Genomic DNA, 17,489 nt, shown 5'->3' on the forward strand with positions numbered 1-17,489 from the left:
CAGATTTAATGCAATCCCCATCTAAATCCATCAGATTTGTATGGAACCACAAAAGACCCCAAAATGCCAACACCATCCTGAGAAAAAAGAATGAGGCTGGAGACATCAGTCTGACCGACTTCAAATTATACTACAAAGTGACAATAATCAAAATTGCATGATGATGGCAGCAAAACAGACACATGGACCAGTGGAACAGAACTGAGAATCCAGAAGTAAACCCATGCTTATATAGGCAAATAATTTTCAACAAAAAAGCCAAAAACTTACAGTGGAGAAAGGAAAGCCTCTTCAATAAATGGTGCTGGGAAAACTGGAAAGCCACCTGCAAAAGAATGAAACTACACTGTTGTCTATCACCACACACCCAAATTAACTCAAAATGGATTAAGGACCTGAATATAAGACCTGAAACAATAAAATGCATAGAAGAAAACATAGGAACTAAACTCAAGGACCTTGGACTTAAAGAGGATTTTATGAATTTGACCTCAAAGGCAGGGGAAGTAAAAACAAAAATAAATGAATATGACTATATCAAACTAAAAAGCTTCTGCTCAGCAAAGGACATCGTCAACAAGGTAAAGAGACAACCATCCAAATGGGAAAGTATAATTGCAAGTGACGCCGATAAGGGCCTAATATCCAAAATATACAAAGAACTCATATGACTCATAAAAAAACAAAAAACAAACGATCTCATAAAAAAATTGGTAGAGGACCTGAACAGACACTTCTCCCTAGAGGACATACAAATGGCCAAAAAATGTGTGAAAAGATGCTCAATGTCGCTAGCTGTTAGGGAAATGCAAATCAAAACCACAATGAGATACCATCTCACAACTGTTAGAATAGCTATAATGAACAGGACAAGTAATAACAAATGTTGGAGAGGATGTGGAGAAATAGGAACCCTCATACATTGCTGGTGGGACTGCCAGTTGGTACAGCCACTATGGAAAACAGTTTGGAGGTTTCTCAAAAAACTAAGAATTGATCTACCATATGATCCAGCAATCCTTCTACTGGGTATTTACCCCAAAGACTTGAAAACTCATATCCAAAAAGATACTTGCACAACAATGTTCATAGCAGCATTATTCACAGTGGCCAGGACATGGAAGCAACCGAAGTGTACTACGATAGGTGACTGGCTAAAGAAGCTGTGGTGCATATATACAATGGAATATTACTCAGCCATAAGAAGAGATGAAATACTGCCATTTGCGACAACATGGATGGACCTTGAACTAATCATACTAAGCGAAATAAGCCAGACAGAAAAAGCTGAAAACCACGATATCACTTATATGTGGGATATAAAACTAAGAGCAATAAATGAACAGGACAAACAAACAGAGACTCATGGACGTGGATAATGGACGTGGATAGTGGTTACCAGAGGGGAGAGAGGAGGGGGAAAAATAAAAGTAAAAATAAAATTTAAAAAAATAATAAATTGATTAATTAAAAAAATAAAAGGTAAAATTCTAGCCATCAGGAGGAAAGATTTTGAGGTGCAATGCCAGGGTTTGTCTTGTAAGCATTGGTGAACTGCAGCTGTAAACACAGCTGTTATCTCCACGACCTGCGGAAATGGTATATGAACAAGGGAAAAGGTAACAAATGACTCCTTACATTTATAGGATACTATATTTTATAAGCCTACCAACATTTTGCCCACAGGAGCTTCTTTGATTCCTTAGAGGGGAATTTTTTGTGTGATTATATTATCTTAGTTCTAGAGTCTTTACTCAGGGAAACCTCCTGTTGAAGTTTTAATTGAATTAAATCTATAGAATCAGACTAAACTTTAATATATTGTAGATTATCATTGACATCATTATTCTACTTAACAATTAGACCCGGCAGACAGTGGAGTAAGGGTGGCAATAACTGTCAGCAGACATGCCTTCCCCAAAACAAATAAGCCCTCTTTGAAGTCCAGACACTGTCTTGACACTAAGCCAGCCAAAAAGAAGTTGAAAAATAAAAGCTGTCCTACTTCTGTACTCATGGAAACCACTGGCCCAAGTCACTGCCTGATGTTAAGTGATAATCCTACATAAAAAAATGAATCCAAGAATTACATTTCATTTGTTAATTCATTTCAACAATTTCTTTGTCTTTGTATGCCTTCTTACAGGACAATTTCATTATCTTTCTTCCCTCCTTAATCTAATTTTTATTCAATGTCATAAATACTTCCATTCCTTTGCTAATTATTTTCTTCTGGATTTATCTTGAGGTCAGATTGTAGGCAATATGATTGAGAATGAGCAGATGATACATTCTAAGGGGTTGGTCTTCATTGGTAACCTGGAGTGTGTGAGCTTCTGGAGCATGCCAAGAGGTGATAACATGAGCTGGATGGAAAGGGTGCCTTAGAAATTTAAATTTCTTATCATCTGAATCCTCCTTTGTCCCTCAGAATACTGATGTAGGCACCCTAAAGCTAGCCTTGGACTTTTGCCTGTAGATAATCTTTTCATTAAATACAGTTTTAAAAATGTAACTAAAATAGAGTGTTATTTTGCAAATGAACATGGGCTTAGTGGGAAAATTATAGAAAATCACTTTCAAAAGAAAAATACTAAACTGGAAAATAAGATGACAAAATCACACAGACTGATTTGGTAGCTATAGAGAAAAGACCTGCTTTATAATCTTTCTCAGAAAAACTGGTCAGAGTCAAACTAACCTAGGGTGTAATTGAACAACATGCAAATGAATGAGAGGTTTGAGTGTTGAGGCCTGTGTCACGGAGCCCAGTACTCAGGAAAGAGGGAACGAAACCAGGGTCTCTTGGCTCTGCCCCACCAAGGTCCCTGACCACTGAGAAAACCAGGAGTGGAAGGGATATTTCTGGATTATTGCCAACTCTCATTCATAGGTGCTGCACGTTTCTTCACCAGAAAGAAAGAAAAATGAATTTATCCATGTGTTTTCACGCGTAAACTCAAATCGGGGTCCAGGGAGTAAAGTGAAAGAAAAACTATAGGAACTAAACTCAAGGACCTTGGATGCACTTCCCTGCTAAATAACGTCTTTCTCTACTTTCAAGTGTAAGAAGGAGTCTACAGGAAATGGAATGGACCGTCTAATGGAGATTAATCAGGCCCATACATGCAGACTAGGGTGGGCAGCTCGTGAGGAAGGGGGACTCAGCCCTCAGCTGAAGGAAAAGGCTCAGTCTGGGCAAGTATGGCCGTGATGCTACTACCATTTCTCTGTCTCCTCTTTTCTGTTTTGTTTTTCAACTGACTCCTGTAAGCCTCAAGCCCAAAGCCTTCTTCGAGCAATGCTAAGTGGCATTTATTAACATTTTTCATTTTTTACTTTTAAAATGGCAACCTTCCATGCATAGCAAGTGATACAGATTTTCCATTTATGACATAAAGTTTTCTTTTAAAATTGATAAATTTAAGTTTCTAAAATGAGTGACTGGAAGCGAACTATTAAGAAAACAATGATGCGAAGGTACTTGGCTGTGACAAAAATCATGAGGTTTGAGAAACCTTATGATGGGACAAAGCATTTTTATTTGTTATTGGCAGCTCATATTAAATCAGCACATACTATGAATAGGCCACTGTGAAGAGCACTTTTCACACCTGCTCCACATAACCTGCCAGGGAGGTATTATGCACCCCATTTGACAGAGAAGGAAGGTGAGTCTTTTCTTTTCTTTTCTTTTCTTTTTTTTTAGTGAGGCAACCCTTGGTTGACCTCACAGATTGCAGGGACCCTGTCAGCTTACAATCCCTTATCTTTTTATTTTTATGTATGTTTGTAGGTAGATATGTATGTATGTATGTATTTATATTTTTATGCCTACAGCACCTGGTCTTCCTAGGTGGTCTCCCATCCAAGTACTAACCAGGCCCGATGCTGCTTAGCTTCAGAGATCAGATGGGATCAGGCTTGTTCAGGGTGGTATGGCCATAGATGGAAAATGAGTCTTGAGGTTAAATTCTGTTGTGGAAGATCATTCGCTGAGACAAGCCAGGATCTGATTCAGGTCTAATGCCCAGAGTTCTGAGCTTTCCGTTATAGCACACTGCTTCTGTGTTCTTTGCAGAGCAGGGATTGTCTCATCTGAGTTGTGAGAAGAGGATCTCCACGAAGGCCTTGGAGGATCAGACCAAATTTTAGTACATTGGAGATCTGCCATGAAGGGCATTTACCCTTCGCGTCCCCAGCTTAGATCTCAGAGGTTGTCCATATTTCTGTCTCTCCTCATTTGATTCATGCAAGAGCCGGGGCCTTTTTTTGTTATTTTCATTCCCAGGCTGAACACTTCTTCTTCCGTCTGGGAATGAACCCAAGTTCACCTCCATTATTTTGAAAACACCCATCTTCCACAATCTAGTGCTATAACAAGTTTTGCTGGGAGGAAGCAGTGCCTGCTGACCTCAGTGCGAATTAAAATATATCAGAGCGTCCAAGTTTTAAAGTTGTCAGAGCTTCGTTTCCATGAGGAGGAACCCTATTTTCACTCATACCCCAGCAAGAGATTAGCAGCTTGAAATCACTTTGACAGTGTCAGTTGCTCTATTGCATACCACAGGGAATTTTAATTCCAGCCTGTGAAATTGTAATTGCTTCTCAAGGAGAAGCGAGGAACCCTGGGTAATGGCCACAGCCAAGCTCAATGTCAGAGTTGCCAGTTGCTGCCACATCAGATATTACTTGCTGTTATTCAAAAATCACTCCAGCTTTCCATATGGGGAGTTGAACTGGGGAGCGAAAGCAAATTAACAGAAACTGTCAGCTGTTCAGAACAGCACAGACAGCAATGTGACAGAGGTGGGTGACCTCCCATCAAAAAAGGTAACTTTTTCTCTTTTCTTGGTTAAGATAAAGAGTTTCACAAACAAATTTCATTACTTAAGGTATGCAGCTAAATGATGTCATTATTAAGCCAAAAATTATCTGGTCCATGGCATGATAAGATTAAAAGCTGCCAATTTCTATTCACTCCTTCCTGAAAAGGAGGGGAGGGTGAAAAGTGGCCCCAAAGAGTAATTAAAATAATGAAGATAGCAAGTCCATGTCAGGTTGATGTTCACAATGGATTAAAATTGCCTGCTATCAAAGTTAAACTGTCTGAGAAATTGCTTCCTGGCTATGTTTGGAATAAAGAGAATTTGGAGCTACCACATCTGATTACAAAACATCGAGAGACAGAGAAAATTATCTGCAAGGGAAGGACCTGTTACCTTCCATCCTCTGAAGATGGGGAAGTTCTGACAAGTATTAAGTAGTTCTGAAATTATTTTTTTTCTATGGAGGGTAAGAAAAGGAAAGCAAGGGGGCTAAATATAATTACTTAGGAAAATAAGGTCTGTGGCATTGCTTTTTTGCCTTAGACATTAGAGAAAACTCAGACTTGGGCTTTTCCTCATTTGATGATTTGTAGGGCAAATTTCTCGTCACCCCTTCCCAATCCTCCACTCCCATCTCCCCAGAACTTGACCCCACCTCTCGCCTGGCTAAATCCACTCATCTTTCAGCAATCTGGTTTATACGCCTTGTTTGCCCCATGGTCTCATGGCACCTGCCCTTGCCCCTTTGATATACTTAGTATTCTTTGTCTCAGTCATCGGTGGGCTCTTCCTTCCTGTGAAAAGCCCCCAAGGATCTCCCTCATCGGCTTGAGATATCCTGCCCATGCTCTGATAAATCCCTGTATTTTCTACCTCAAGTAGCTGTGTTACAAATGGCCCCCCAGGCTTCACAAAGGTAGAGAAAGGGTCTATCTTGCTAACTTTTTAAAATCCCGATGCCAAGCACTGACTATGGCACAGAGCGAGCACTCACCAAACATATGCCAAGTCTTTTCCCTTCAAAAGTCTTCATCCAGAATTCCCGAGGGATTGTTTCTCCCAGTGCCCTCATATTACATTTAGCGCCTCCTAAGTGCTGAGCTACCTATGTTCACGGACTCAGTGCATCTGCTGGTGCCCCGCCCACCCACCCACTTGTCTGCCTGTCCGACTCATGCTAATGTACACTGCAGGCCCTACAGCCTCTTGCTCGAGAGCAGTAAAGCAAACTGGTGAAGTCTGGAACCACATTGCCTGGGTTATAATCTGGCTAATGACCAAATCTTATCAGCTAATGGCCTTTGATAATTCACCTCTTTATGCCTCAGTTTCCTCATTTAGAATAATAGCTCTTTCTTCAGTGAGACTTTGAGGATTAAATGAGCTAATATGTTTAAAGTGCTTGGGAAAGTACCTGGCTCTAGTTAATGGTAGCTATTATGATGGTGCTGAGGATGATGATGATGTTATTACTTATGATTACTATTACTGTTTATCTGCATCAAAGTTATTTTTAGCTCTTGTGCCACCTCAACCAACCCTCAAACGTGATTTCCAAAACCGGATAACTGCAAATTACAATGACTTCCGCTTCCTCCAAAGTAGTCATCCAGGACCCTTCTCCTTATTCCTCCTGCAATCTCCATTCCTGGATTTCGGCATTGGCTTCCTATTCCTGCTCCAACAATCAAACCGAAACTCTGACTACTGGGGCTTAGGCGTGTTCTCTCGTTGCCTCAGAGGGCGCTTCCTAGCTCCAGTCAATTACTAAGTGCTGATAGAGGATGAGTTAGGATGCTTTATTGTTTAAAGCTGTATAGAATGAAAGGCAACGTTTATGGTAGCGGAACTGTAGAGTGAGATAACCAGCCCCTGAAATACTGGGGAGTTCTGGCTCTTGGAGCTGTAAGTGACTCGAGCGGGTGGTCTGTAACCTGCATGTGCTGAGCAGTCTGAAGCTGCTGCAGGGAATCTGGCCTCCTCAAAGGTACCAAAGGTACTCTCCCCTCAAAGGTGGAGAGTAAATGGGGCCATTAGGTCAGTCTTAGAAGGAAAATAGAAAGGTCTGCACTGCTCTGGGAGTGGAGAAGGGAGGGATTCCAGATCTGGTGCCTAAAATCAAGAGATATGATCACTATGTTATAAAATATAATGCAATTGTAACGAGTATATCAACTCAGGAGTGTAAGGAATATGAATTCCTTTTTGTAACAGCTTTTTCTAACCCCATTCCAGTGGAGAGAAAAGGCGATCTGGGTCAGTTCAACCCAGCATACACCACTGCCTTCTCTGTGGGGTTGGGACTAAGAACTCAGGGGATGGAGACAGCAGGGGGACACCTCTGGAAATGGGCTGCATGGCATTGTCTTAGCTGTGAGGGGGACCTCAAGTGATGCACTGATTTGTTATACAGTTCTGGACGCAGGTTAAATCCAGAGTTTCACCCCAAAGCATCTCAGCACCAAGGAAAACACTTGGGGTCCTTGTTTAGAAATGCTCCAAACTAGGGGGGTGGCCTTAGACAAGTCACTTAACTCCTCCTAGCCTCGGTTTTGCCATCTATAAAATAAGAGGGTCCAACTTCGTGGTCTCTATGAGCCCCTCCTGCTCTTATTCTAGGCTAACCTGTAGGCCTTGCCGCCCCTGCCTTTTCAAATAAGACCAGGTTCCAGGTGAAATGGAGAGACGCACTGATTCCTTTTTATCAAGTGTTGAAGAACGGCAACCTTTCTATGCAACCCACTCATATCTCGACTCAAATTTCAGAAATTATTGTAAGAAAGTTTAAACTACCTAACAGATTACAGAGAAACAGAGGCTATTTAGGGTTGATTACCAGAAGGCAGCTGGTGGTGACTTTCTGGGAATTTACATTTGTGACTTAAGTGTTGGGTTGCCACAGGTTTTGCTTTTTATATTAATTGGAGTTACTGCAGCTCCTCAGATAGACAGCTTGACTTTGCCACATAGCGTGAGGGAAAGCTGGTGTTAAATTGCTTTCCCTTCCACTTTCCTTTTGATTTGTATATCTAAAGGCATTAAAAATATTCTTCAACCTGAATGAAATACAACAGTTTTAGCTACTGAATTTTCTTGTCGCTTGTGCAATTCTCATTGCCCAAGGAAAAACTGGTTTGATAAGATTAAATTTTTTAGACTGGCATCTAACCAACTTTTACTTTTTGTAAGATTGCTTTAGAACTTTCAACCTTTCTAACTTCAAAATTCTTGGAGGATGTTCTGTTAAGAAGGAAAAAGAGGAGTCTGAATTGGAGGCTTGAGAATCTTACTCTACATGGATGGGGTTAGAGATCCTAAACGTAGGAAGAATGTGGGAAAAGAAAAACTGTTGGAGAATCAGAGGCGAAAAAGATATAAAATCATGAAAAGTGAGAAGAGGTCAAGGGCAACAGCTATACAGCAAACCCTCCTTTGGAGGTTTCCAGATTACTCTCTTAAATGAGAAAACCACCCAACCCAGCCTGAATGTTTTGTCTTTTAAAAAAAGGTTTTTAAAAGATCCTTTACGTCCTCTAGATGGGACCAGACTCCATAAGCTCCATCTTCTGGTTTGTTTTCTGTTTGACTTCTGCTTTTACTCTCAAATATGGAAACAAATGAGCCGTGATATTGACTATTCACCATTGTTGGCTGGGTGAGAGACTATACTATAATCAGGTTTACTTACTCAGGCTCAAAACATGATGTTGAGACTAAATTACAGTCTGCTTTTTCTAGTCTTGTAGACATGACAAGTTTTAACACTTCGATTAGCCAATAATCAGGAATTCCGAGTTGTCTTGTGAAGTTTAGAATTGGGGGTAGTAAATCATGAATTGGTGTCTAGGGCAGCAGAACTCCTTCCCTTACATCTTAAATGATGTTACCAAGTAAGGTTACAGAAATCATATTGGCTAAAAAAAAATTAGAAACAAAAAACCAGGAGCATCTGTTCCCTAAGATCATGGCCTAGGATAGTTTTCACGGGTGGTTTTTTGTTGTTGTTAAGTACTCAGATCCCTTCATCGATAATAGAACATATGAATTCTTAACTGAACAGGTGTATTAACAGAATTTGAGATACAGAAGATCAAAACTGGAAAGCTGAGTTGCTCATTTTAATCACAGTTGATAAGCAGAGAAAGTAGCAGGTGCCGGAGGGATAGAGGGTTGCTAGGTCCCTAGAAACTACTCAGTGTGGAAGTGCCAAAGCAAAGATTAAGGATCAAAGATGCTGAACTCAAAAATAAGAGCCTGACTCTTACTGAGGCACTTTCTTAATTAAAATAATGGGGATCCACACATCCTGCTTTAGTTATGTATGACAGCAACAATTGTAAAACAAACCAACCTCCAGTATCAGCAATCCCAGTGTCAGGAATAGCAATGACAAGAACCACCACCAACTAGCTAAACTGAGAGGCTTGCTAATAACTCTCCTGGGAATGGACAGATTTAGAATCTTGGAAGGAGATAAAGAACTCAAATCCAAGGGCAGAGATTTAACCCTCCCTAAGCTTTGCTTCATGGTCTCTGAGAAAGTGGTTACCTTTCATGTTTCTGAAAGTGTCCTCACATCATCACTGCTTATCTTTCCAGACAGCAATCTCTTCAGAGCCTGCAAAATTTAGAAAGCTTTTTAGAAGCTTACAGTGGTGCTTCCTTGACTATGGAAGAAAGTCTAGATTCCTTAGAATGGCATCAAAACCCTTCACGATGTGATCTGAGCTCATTTCTTAGTCTAATTTCCAGTCACTTCCCTATAGATCCTTTACTCTAGATACACTGTTCTCAAATTCAGCATGTACTTTTATACTATAATACCTTTTTATGTTGGTAAAATATGCATAACATAATGTTTATCATGTTAACCATTTAAAGTATATAATTTAGTGGCATCAAATACATTTACAGTGTTGTGTTACCATCGCCAGTATCTACCTATAAAATCTTTTCATCATACCCAACAGAAACTCTGTACCCATTAAAAATAACTCCCCTTTTCCTATTTCCTTCGGTTCCTGGTAACCTCTATTCTACTTTCTGTCTTGGTGAATTTGTCTATTCTGGGTACCTCATACAAGTGATATTATATAATATCTTTCTTTGTTTGTTTGTTGATTTGTTTGTTACTAAGGTTAATGTTTTCAAAATTCATCCATGTTGTAGCATGTATCAAACTTCACTCCTTTTTAAGGCTGGGTAATATTACATTGTATGCATATACTACATTTTGTTTATGCATTCATCCATCAATGGACACTTGGGTTGTTTCCACCTTTTTGGCTATTGTGAATAATGCTGCTGTGAGCATGGGACACAGATATCTGTTGGAGTCCCTACTTTCAACTCTTTTGGCTACATAAGCAAGAGTGAAATTGCTGTCATATGGTAGGTTTAAATTTTGAAGGATTACCAAAATATTTTCCACAGTGGCTGCACCATTTTACATTTCCACCAACAATGTGTAAGAGTTCCAACTTCTTTATATCCTCGTCAACATTTGTTATTTTTGTTATTTTCTGATTTTTTTTTTTGATGACAGCCATCCTAATAGGTATAAATATCTCATTGTGATTTGATTTGCTTTTGACTAATGATGTTGAGCATCCTTTCACATGCTTATTGGACATGTGTGTATCTTTGAAGAAATATCTATTCAAGTCCTTTAGACATTTTTAATTGGGTTGTTTTCATTTTGGTTGTTGAGTTACAGGAGTTCTGTATATATTCTGGATATCAATCTTTGTCAAAGATATGAATAGCAAATATTTTCTTCCATTATGTAGGTTGTCTTTTTGCTTTCTTCATGTCCTTTGAAGCACAAAAGTTCTTAATTTTAATGAGGTCCTATTTACCTTCATTTTTCTTTTGTTGCCTGTACTTTTGGTGTCACATGTATGAAATTGTTGCCAAGTCCAATGTCATAAAGATTTTCTCCAATGTCTTCTTCTAAGAGGTTTATAATCTTTTACCTTAAGTTTATTTAGGTCTTTTATCCATTTTGAGTTAATTTTCATATGTGGTGTAAGGTAAGGGTCTGACTTTATTTTTTTGTATGAGGATATCCAGTTTTCCCAACACCATTTGTTGAAAAGACTGATTTTCTCTATTAGTCTTGACATCCTTAAAAAAATAAAATGACCATATGTGTGAGGATTTATTTCTAGAATCTCTATTCTTTTCTGTTGGTCTTTATGTCTGTTCTTCTGCCAGTATCATATTGTTTTAATTACCATAGCCTTGCTTTAAGTTTTGAAGTATCTGTGAACCTTTCAACTTTATTCTTCTTTTTCAAGACTGTTTTGGCTATTTGGAGCTTTTTATAATTCTATATGAATTTGAGGGTTTTCCCATTTTGGTTTAAAAGGTTGTTTCAATAAAGATTGTTTTGAATCTGTAGCTTGCTTCGGGTAGTATTGACATTTTAACAATGTTAAGTCTTTCTATCCATGAACATGAGATATCTTTTCATTTATTTAGATATTTACACTTATTTTGAGCAATGTTTTAAGTTTTCAGCATACGAGTCTTTCACTTACTTTGTTAGAATTATTCCTCGGTATTCTTTAAGATGATATTGTAAATGAAATTGCTTTCTAAAAAAAAATTTTTGGATTGTTCATTGTTGGTGCATAGAAACACAACTGATTTTTGTGTGTTGATCTTATCATCTACAACTTTGCTGAATTTGTTTGCTAACTCTAGTGGCTTTCTTTTGGATTCTTTGGGATCTTCTCTATATTGGATCATTTCATCTGCAAATATAGTTTTACTTCTTCCTTTCCAATTTGGATGCCATTTATTTCTTTTTCTTGGCTAATAGCTTTCACTAGAACTTCCAATACAGTGTTGAATAGCAACAGTAAAAGCGGGCACCCTGGCTTTGTTCCTGACCTAAGGGAACAAGCTTTCAGCCTTTTACCACAGAGTGCGGTGTGAGCTGTGGGTTTTTCATAAATACGCTTTATCACGTTGAAAAACTTCCTCTCTATTCCTAGTTTCCTAAGAGTTTTTGTCACAAAGCGTGTTGGATTTTGTTAAATGTCTTTACTGAATCAATTGAGATGATCACATTTCCCCCGCCCTCGTCCTATTAATGTGTTGTATTATATTGATTTTATGTAAAACAACCACTCCTATATTCCTGGGATAAATCTCACTTGGTCATGGTAAGTAATTCCTTTAATATGCTGTTTAAGTCAATTTGTTATATTTTGTTGAATATTTCTTCATCTATATTCATGTAAGATATCAGTTTGCAATTTTCTTATCTTTTGATATCTTTGTCAGGCTGATATCAGGATAATGCTGGCCTCTTCCATTTTTTGAGAGTTTGAGAAAGATTCTTATTAATTATTCTTTAAATGTTTTGTAGAATTCACCCGTGAAGCCATCTGGTCCAGGACTTTTCTTTGTTCATGCTGTTCAGGAGAAAATCTAGTGTTTAAGAGAAGAAAGTCTTACTGTCAGGCATTTTCTTAAGAGGGCCAGGACAGACAAAAGAATTTTCCTAAGGACCCTACACCTAGTTCAGTCTCATGCTTCACTCACCAGATACGTTTAAATTACTTCGGGTAATTTTTAGAACAAATCACACCTTCAAGATTAGAGATTATCACACATATTTCTCCGACAAGGGCAAAGATTGACAAGATAGCACTAGGAATTACTTCCAGGATTGAGTGTCATCAGAGTCATTCCAAAGTGACGCTTTGAGGGAGATAACACTCATTTAAGAGTAAGCTATAATTTGTGATTAGATTCATTACTTATACATACATTATGTGGATAGTATGCTTTGGTTCACAAAGGTTAGGCCTGAGTATAATGAGTCATAAGTGAACAACATGCTTTATATCTAGTATTTGAAAATCTTTAGGTCTGTTTAAAAACCACATGTGCTTTATTCCTCTTTATGAACACTGGAGTAAAAGCAGAAGTTAAAAGCTTGGACCTTGGAATCAGACAATCTGGGATAACATTTATAATTATTAGGATTAATAAGGTATATTAAAAGCAGATGAGAAAAACCCAAAATTTAAAATTCCTAGTTCTTTAGTCTTTTCTGAACTCCAACTTTTACTTTGCCTTGATCTAAGATTTTTTTCATATATGTGAGTGTGTGTGTGTGTATGTGTGTGTGTGTATATATATAATATATACACACACACATAATATATATATATACACACACACATACACACACACACACACATATATATATATATGTGTGTGTGTATATATATATATATATATATATATATATATATATATATATATATATTTTATATATATATATATTTTGGTAACTTGCCTCATCAGTACACGTAAGTGTATTCAGATGCCCATAAACTAGGAAGACCATAAGCAACCAAATGAAACTTCCAACTGCTACACAGTTGAGATATTTTGGCTACAGAGCTAAGAAAACAGTACTGGTAGGAAATAATTGACAGAAAACTAATGAAGAATAATAGTGTCTGCATTTCCCTTTACCCCCAAGGCAGGATGGGGAGGCATAACTTCTAGGCCTCCCTATTAATGTTTGCTCTTTCATCTTTGGCCATGGAAAAACCTCCTTCTTGATCTAAGATTGGCCACCCAAATCTGTGCTCCATGCCATTCATTAATTTGATCTCATCAAATACAGCTGCAATCCATTTTCTTTGAATTTTTCTTTCTTTGCTGCATTTGTGAGAATTAGACTCTAGCCTTGAGGCAGAAATCTTTTTATTCCATATATAATTCTTTTGACTGGTCACGTGTTAATATCTGAATTTGAAATACCTAACTTTATTTATAAAATTGCTTTCTATGTTTAAATGGCTAAAATAAGTATGAAAAGGGAAGCAGTGATGTGCGCAAAGGACATGGTACTTGATATACGGTGAGCTAATTTTGTCTTTTGATGACCTTACAATGGAATCATGCTAGTATTTTACAGGTGAGGCTTGAAAAGAGAAATTGGCCTGGCTGGAATTTAGACCAAACTTTTACATATGTCAAAAATCTGCTCTTTCCCTATCTGCCTCAAAATTGTATTGGAAACGACTGAGATCTGAATCTGGTTGATTCAGATCCTTAACTCCTTTACAGTTTCTTCACTCAAATTTTATGGTTTGAACACCATAAAATTCAAGCTCAGTGGTGATGCAGGTGTAAATTTACCAAACATGTGCTACTGATCAATTAACTTTAAAATAAGGAGAAAATATTTTGAGAAGTGATTAGGACCCCATATTAAATATAAGTATGACATGAATTCTCTAAGTTAGGTTGTACCACAGAGCATAAGTTCTCAAGCTTTCTTAATTTATGGCGCCCCTAAGCCAAAAGAAACAGCTAACCATTCTGTTTATTAAGTAGGTAGGCCCTAGCAACTTAATAAATATGTATGTCCTCGCATCTTGTAAAAACTGTTTGAAAAAGTAATACATGTAAATTGAAAGAAAAATATTTCTATTTCATTCTAAAATTATTACAGTTATTTATTAATGGAAAGCGTGCATCTGTTGGGCACTGCACAACTCTCAAAAGTTGGAATAAAATCACCTTCATTTCTTGTTCCATGTCAATTTTCAGTTGATACTTGAAGAAAGTGCTGAAAATCCAGTCTTTCAAAGATAGGGTGTCATCACAAAAAAACATTGTGAATTCTAATGTTGAAATTGTAAACTAGTTTGAGCTCATAGAAGTTTGCATGAATCTAACAGATGTTGCTGTTTCTCTCAAAAATTTAAAATATTGCATAGCGCTCCTGTGAAGTCACTGAAACACCCTGGGGTGCATCAGGGTTCAGACAAGCATTTTTTCTTTTTTTAAATTTATTATTTTTTTATGGTGACATTGGTTAACAAAATCCAATAAGTTTCAGCTGTACACTTTAACAGTAAGGCATATATATTTACACTATGTGTTCGCCTCCCATAGTTAGATTTCTGTCACCACATATTTGACCCCCTTTACCTACACCTTCCCACCTCCCCCCTACCCTCTGGTAACCACTAGTCTATAGTCCATGTCTATGAGTCTCTGTTTGTCCTGTTCATTTGTTGCTTTTAGGTTTATATCCCACATATAAGTGATATCATGTGATTTTCAACTTTTTCTGTCTGGCTTATTGAGCTTGGCATGATTATCTCGAGGTCCGTCCATGTCAGACAAGTCTTAAGAATATCTTTTTTTTCACCTTCCCTTTTCTTCTCTTCTGAAGCTCCTTTCTTTCCTTATCTTCCTTCTCTCTAAACTTTCATTTTTTTTCTAGTCTGTTTCATAATGATAAAAGCTCTTGAAGTTTCATTTTAACTCATATTCTCTCCTCATGACACAATATACACTGAAATTTCCACCTGAATTGAAGTCAGTAGAAAAGCATGTTTTGACTGGACAATATATAGAAACCTGATGATTATAGACACATTTTCCCAGCAGTGAAGCAAAGCTTTTTTTCTTTTCAAAGAATTCTTTATATTCTCCTATTGAGTATCTTGTACTTGATGAAGCAGGGGACATGAGAGAGAGAGAGAGAGAGAGAGAGAGAGAGAGACAGAGACAGAGACAGAGACAGAGACAGAGAGAGGAGGGAGGGAGAGAAAGAGATGGAGAGAAGGAGAAAGAGAAACAGATAGGGAGGGGGGAAAGAAAAGGAAGGGAGGAGGGGAGAAGAAGAGAGGGAAGAAGGGAGGGAGGAAGAGAAGAGGGAAAAATGAAAGGAAGAAGAAAGGACAAAATAAAGAGAATCTTGATTATCTTTTTAATAGAAAAAGTGCATCAAGTATATGCACATTCTTGGAGCAGGACAACGTGGAGGGAAAGACTGGGCTCTCCCAGAGCCCAGGTATCCACATGGTCAATCCTAGATACACATCTGTAGTCACAAGTCAAGTTTAGGTGGAAGACAAGGGACAAGGGAGCAGGAAGAGCATGCAGCATAAGAGCATAGGCTTTGGAGCCAGGCTGTGTTCAAGCCCTCCCTCTACAACTTAGTAGCTCTATGTCCTGTGCAAGTTGCTTAATCTAGTGAGTTTTAGATTTTTTTTTATAATAAAATGGGAGTAATAATAATACCTATCCCAAAGTTGTTTTTTCAGGACTGATTAACACTTATAAAGTACACATCATGATATGTGGCACATTTGAAGGCTAGAAAGTTAATGGTTATCAATATTATTATTAAAATAGGGCTGACCCATGGACAGGAGACAGTAGAGATAAGGTCTGTCAAAGAATGTTAAGGGTACGGAGAGGAGAAATAGTGGGGAGAATGGCAGAGTTCATGTCAACAAATGATGGCATCCAGCACCCTCATATACTGCTGGTGGGAATGTTAACTGGGACAGCCACTTAAGAAAACAGTTTGGCAGCATTTAGTAAAGCTGAGCGTGTGCAAATGCCCCAACTCAGCAATTTGACTTCTAGATATATGTTAAGCATGTAAATGCTTATATATGTGTATCAAAACACATGTTTATAGTAGCATTATTCATAATAGCTAAAAAATTGGAAACGACTGTAGAATAGCGAGATATAATGTAGTATATTCATACAACATAATTCTATTCAGCAATGAAAGTGAATGTACTGCTACACAACGACCTGGATGTGACTCACAAATAATGTTCAGCAAAGGCAGATGTGAAATAGTGCATGCTATATGATGCCATTTATCTAAGTTCCTCAACAGGCAAACAATCTACAATGTTAGCAATAAGGACAATAGTTACCTTTTGGAGGGTAGAATTAATGTCTGGGAAGGTGCATGGGGAGTCTACTGGGACTGGTTACAATGTGTGTTCATGTTTTGAAAACCTATCAAGCTGTCTCCCTATGATTTAAGTACATTTTCATCTGTACGTTTTACTCAGTAGTTTACCTTAAGAAAAAAATTGACCAAAGAACTGAAAAAAAATCTTGCTATAGATTGAATGTGTGTGCTCCACCCCCAAATTCATATGCGAAAACCTAATTCCCAATATAATGGTGGGAAGTAGGGTCTTAGGAAAGTGATTAGGTCATGAGGGTGGAGCCTTCATGAATGGGATTAGTGCCTTTTTAAGATGATACCTAGAGAGCTCCCTTGCCCCTTTTATCATGTGAAGATGGAGCCAGAAGGTGGCCAGCTATGAACCAGGAGATGGGCCCTCACAAGATAGCAAATCTGCCAGCACCTTGATCTTGGACTTCCCAGCCTCTAGAACTGTGAGAAATAAATTGTGGTTGTTTAAGCCACCCAGTCTATGGTATTCTGTTATAGCAGCCTGAACAGACTAAGACAGATCTCTTCATAAGTTCTCTTTTTAGCAGAGAGGATCACATTAAAAAAAGAGAAAAAAAAAAAGGGATTTTGGTACTAAGGGAAAACATGAAAATACAATACGAAGCACAACAGTTATGTTTACAAAGTGTAGATAAGTTGTCCTAGCAAGGGTGACTCTGTATAAATCAGGATAGACCAAGGTTATACTATAATAACTCCCAAATCTCAGGGGCTTAACACAACAAAGCTCCTTTTTGTTTGAACCATATCTTACACATTCTGGCAGGGTGGTCTGCTCCTCACACTCACTCGAGGACCCAGGCTGAGGGAGGCTTCGTCCTGGAATGCGCATCCAGTTACTGAGAAAAGCCCATGTACAGTCTGCCATGTGCTCTTCTCAT

General features: G+C 38.1%; 1 pseudogene; it reads right to left on the bottom strand.

Annotated features, from left to right (window-relative positions):
* Window positions 1-3,831: 3,831 nt before the first annotated feature.
* LOC120605635 (uncharacterized) lies at window positions 3,832-3,950 on the bottom strand (annotated as a pseudogene).
* Between the last annotated feature and the right edge of the window lie 13,539 nt (window positions 3,951-17,489).

Source organism: Pteropus medius, unplaced genomic scaffold (assembly GCF_902729225.1).
Source record: "Pteropus medius unplaced genomic scaffold, Ma_sr-lr_union100, whole genome shotgun sequence".
Taxonomy (NCBI): domain Eukaryota; kingdom Metazoa; phylum Chordata; class Mammalia; order Chiroptera; family Pteropodidae; genus Pteropus; species Pteropus medius.